The sequence below is a fragment of the Schistocerca piceifrons genome, unplaced genomic scaffold, assembly GCF_021461385.2.
Source record: "Schistocerca piceifrons isolate TAMUIC-IGC-003096 unplaced genomic scaffold, iqSchPice1.1 HiC_scaffold_961, whole genome shotgun sequence".
Classification (NCBI taxonomy): domain Eukaryota; kingdom Metazoa; phylum Arthropoda; class Insecta; order Orthoptera; family Acrididae; genus Schistocerca; species Schistocerca piceifrons.
Window position 1 is genome coordinate 1,297,501 of NW_025729236.1, and position 5,000 is coordinate 1,302,500.

At 54.1% G+C, this 5,000-nt stretch overlaps 1 non-coding gene across 1 annotated transcript in view; it reads right to left on the reverse strand.

Moving 5' to 3' along the window:
- The window catches only part of LOC124774183, a 1,909-nt gene extending 238 nt beyond the window's left edge, over window positions 1-1,671 (reverse strand). Inside the window, exon 1 of the ribosomal RNA XR_007015175.1 lies at window positions 1-1,671. This exon is cut by the window's left edge and continues 238 nt beyond it. This is a non-coding gene — a ribosomal RNA (small subunit ribosomal RNA).
- Window positions 1,672-5,000: the final 3,329 nt, after the last annotated feature.

Sequence of the window (5,000 nt, forward strand, 5' to 3'; positions counted from 1 at the left end):
GGGGAACAATTGCAAGCCCCAATCCCTAGCACGAAGGAGGTTCAGCGGGTTACCCCGACCTTTCGGCCTAGGAAGACACGCTGATTCCTTCAGTGTAGCGCGCGTGCGGCCCAGAACATCTAAGGGCATCACAGACCTGTTATTGCTCAATCTCGTGCGGCTAGAAGCCGCCTGTCCCTCTAAGAAGAAAAGTAATCGCTGACAGCACGAAGGATGTCACGCGACTAGTTAGCAGGCTAGAGTCTCGTTCGTTATCGGAATTAACCAGACAAATCGCTCCACCAACTAAGAACGGCCATGCACCACCACCCACCGAATCAAGAAAGAGCTATCAATCTGTCAATCCTTCCGGTGTCCGGGCCTGGTGAGGTTTCCCGTGTTGAGTCAAATTAAGCCGCAGGCTCCACTCCTGGTGGTGCCCTTCCGTCAATTCCTTTAAGTTTCAGCTTTGCAACCATACTTCCCCCGGAACCCAAAAGCTTTGGTTTCCCGGAGGCTGCCCGCCGAGTCATCGGAGGAACTGCGGCGGATCGCTGGCTGGCATCGTTTATGGTTAGAACTAGGGCGGTATCTGATCGCCTTCGAACCTCTAACTTTCGTTCTTGATTAATGAAAACATACTTGGCAAATGCTTTCGCTTCTGTTCGTCTTGCGACGATCCAAGAATTTCACCTCTAACGTCGCAATACGAATGCCCCCGCCTGTCCCTATTAATCATTACCTCGGGTTCCGAAAACCAACAAAATAGAACCGAGGTCCTATTCCATTATTCCATGCACACAGTATTCAGGCGGGCTTGCCTGCTTTAAGCACTCTAATTTGTTCAAAGTAAACGTGCCGGCCCACCGAGACACTCAATAAAGAGCACCCTGGTAGGATTTCAACGGGGTCCGCCTCGGGACGCACGAGCACGCACGGGGCGGTCGCACGCCTTCGGCTCGCCCCACCGGCAGGACGTCCCACGATACATGCCAGTTAAACACCGACGGGCGGTGAACCAACAGCGTGGGACACAAATCCAACTACGAGCTTTTTAACCGCAACAACTTTAATATACGCTATTGGAGCTGGAATTACCGCGGCTGCTGGCACCAGACTTGCCCTCCAATAGATACTCGTTAAAGGATTTAAAGTGTACTCATTCCGATTACGGGGCCTCGGATGAGTCCCGTATCGTTATTTTTCGTCACTACCTCCCCGTGCCGGGAGTGGGTAATTTGCGCGCCTGCTGCCTTCCTTGGATGTGGTAGCCGTTTCTCAGGCTCCCTCTCCGGAATCGAACCCTGATTCCCCGTTACCCGTTACAACCATGGTAGGCGCAGAACCTACCATCGACAGTTGATAAGGCAGACATTTGAAAGATGCGTCGCCGGTACGAGGACCGTGCGATCAGCCCAAAGTTATTCAGAGTCACCAAGGCAAACGGACCGGACGAGCCGACCGATTGGTTTTGATCTAATAAAAGCGTCCCTTCCATCTCTGGTCGGGACTCTGTTTGCATGTATTAGCTCTAGAATTACCACAGTTATCCAAGTAACGTGGGTACGATCTAAGGAACCATAACTGATTTAATGAGCCATTCGCGGTTTCACCTTAATGCGGCTTGTACTGAGACATGCATGGCTTAATCTTTGAGACAAGCATATGACTACTGGCAGGATCAACCAGGGAGCTGCGTCAACTAGAGCTGAGCAGCCGGCCGCCCGGGAGTGTGTCCCGGGGGCCCGCGCGAACACGCAAGCGTCCGCTCAATCATTCTGCAAACAGGAGGAGGCTGAGCTCCCCTGCACAATACACCTCGAAACCCTCTCAGGTCCCGGCGGCGCGCAGCGCCGTCCCAAGTACTTGGTCGGGTTCGAGAGAGGCGCAATCGCCCGGAGTTAGGCGAGTAGACGCTTTCGGTGCGACCACCCGTGCTCCCAACTGAGCTTGCCGCTGCCGACAGAGGCCCGGGAGCGTGCTGTCGTGGCATTGCCGGCGGGAGACAACACGCGCCACCTACGGTGACCGGCAGCTCCAACGCCAGCGCCACAGAAGGACAAAAGCCCCACTTGGGTGCCGAAGCGAACTCTCCCAGCACAGCGCACGCGCCAACACATCCGCACAGCTGCGATACAAACCACCAGCGAGAACCGCTGGGGCGACCGAGCAGCAGACGGCGTCGCGGCGCCGAGCGCCGGGCGGCGGCGCATCCTCAACGCACACAGTCCTCAATCGGACCAGCACACTGAAGATGTCCACCGCGCTTCGCACCGGGCCCGCGAGGACCTACTTTGGCCGCACGGCGCCGCGCGCAGGGTGCGCCGGCGCGCAGCTGCGACGCCTGCCGCGTCCGTCGGCCGGCGCGCCTGCCACTGGCCGCCCCCACCAGCCGGCTGTAGCGCGTGCGCCCACGCACCGCGCGGCCAGCACGCCGGGAGGCGCCCCCTCACCGGCCGGGGACGGTCCCACCCAGCCACCGCCGCGTATCGCTTCACACCCAGATGCCGTTCAGTTTCATCGGCATGGTGGGTATCGCTGGAACAACCGGTTAGTACCTCAACCTATCGTCGCCATCACCGATTCACCCCTAGCGAGAACAACCGCACCACAACGGGTTACCATTTCTTCATTTGCGTAACTTCACCAGCAAACGTAGGCGTCCATCGCCATTAGCAACTTCAACGATTATTGCATGCCTGTGTCAGGTGTCACGCCACACTACGTCTGCCCACATACACGCAACAAAATGTGCACGCCTAGACAATACGTGGAAGGTGGCCCCCGTACGTATGCGATGTCCATTGCTCGAACGACTGTCAACCGGCCTCTGTAGCATGTCGCAGATATGGAACGCGGTGCACCATGCTATCACGGTGTTTGAGGAGAGACGACTAGGTCCGAATACATCAACACACAGCTCATGCTGATCGCCATCCACGGCGTCCGTTCCTCCCACACGTCTCTATGGCGTACCACACTGCAATCCAGCTCTCATAGGGAGACGACACGTAGCTGCGTGCACAATATTTGCACTGTATGGTCCGCCGTTTTTGGGCGCAGTCGTTGTACGGTCACACATGTGCCACGATGTATCATTCAGTACATAAGGACGAATGTGCAGTACAGATTGTGGTTTATGCGTACGACATCAGCGGACAGTTGACACAGGCCGCACCACAACGTAGCCTGAGTACGTCGCATGCGAAGGGCATTGAACATGCAAACTTCTCACCAACCAGCTTGCGAAGGCAGGGGGCAAGGTGGGGACGTGGGGAGGGGTGGGGGGGGGGGCGGCATGTACGTCCTGCTGCCATCCACATAACAGTGTACAGCAGGAGCATGTGGAAAGTCAGCAAGACTTGCAAGGTGTTTAACATGAAGCGATACACAGGGGAGCGGGCAGTGCGAGTAGCGAACTATATTGCGAGGGTTGCGGGTGGGCAACACTACACTAATTGAACGAGTCGTATAACAATTACAGAGCAGGTTTAGGCGACAACGTGGGTTACGTTAGCGGACAACGTGGGTTACGTTAAGGCACAACGTGGGTTACGTTAAGGCACAACGTGGGTTACGTTAAGGCACAACGTGGGTTACGTTAAGGCACAACGTGGGTTACGTTAAGGCACAACGTGGGTGACGTTAAGGCACAACGTGGGTTACGTTAAGGCACAACGTGGGTTACGTTAAGGCACAACGTGGGTTACGTTAAGGCACAACGTGGGTTACGTTAAGGCACAACGTGGGTTACGTTAAGGCACAACGTGGGTTACGTTAGGGCACAACATGGGTTACGTTAGGGCACAACATGGGTTAGGTTAGGGGACAACATGGGTTAGGTTAGGGGACAACATGGGTTAGGTTAGGGGACAACATGGGTTAGGTTAGGGGACAACATGGGTTAGGTTAGGGGACAACATGGGTTAGGTTAGGGGACAACATGGGTTAGGTTAGGGGACAACATGGGTTAGGTTAGGGGACAACATGGGTTAGGTTAGGGGACAACGTGGGTTAGGTTAGGGGACAACGTGGGTTAGGTTAGGGGACAACGTGGGTTAGGTTAAGGCACAACGTGGGTTAGGTTAAGGCACAACGTGGGTTACGTTAAGGCACAACGTGGGTTACGTTAAGGCACAACGTGGGTTACGTTAAGGCACAACGTGGGTTACGTTAAGGCACAACGTGGGTTACGTTAAGGCACAACGTGGGTTACGTTAAGGCACAACGTGGGTTACGTTAAGGCACAACGTGGGTTACGTTAAGGCACAACGTGGGTTACGTTAAGGCACAACGTGGGTTACGTTAAGGCACAACGTGGGTTACGTTAAGGCACAACGTGGGTTACGTTAAGGCACAACGTGGGTTACGTTAAGGCACAACGTGGGTTAGGTTAAGGCACAACATGGGTTACGTTAAGGCACAACATGGGTTAGGTTAAGGCACAACATGGGTTAGGTTAAGGCACAACATGGGTTAGGTTAAGGTACAACATGGGTTAGGTTAAGGTACAACATGGGTTAGGTTAAGGTACAACATAGGTTAGGTTAAGGTACAACATAGGTTAGGTTAAGGTACAACATAGGTTAGGTTAAGGTACAACATAGGTTAGGTTAAGGTACAACATAGGTTAGGTTAAGGTACAACATAGGTTAGGTTAGGTTAGGTTAGGTTACACGTTGTTGTAAGGAAAGGTGTAGGGGGGGGGGGCGGGGGCGGCAGGTTCGTTGATAGTGATTATAGTAAGTGAATGCTTGTGACATGATCAGATTTGTCACGTCAGGATGCACCTTTGGCTTATTAGAGGCGGCGCTCCAATTCTATGCTTGTGTGAGACCTGTGTCTTTGACTCATGTCATTGTTTGTGCGCTGTGACAGGAGGTACTATTGTGATGTTGGGTGCACCGTTGTATAGGACATGTGTGGGTGTTGGTGCCTGGTCTGCGCAATGGTGGATGTCGAAAGGCTGGGATATTGTATTTTCCGCATGGACCTCCTGGTCTGGTTGTGATAGTGTGGAT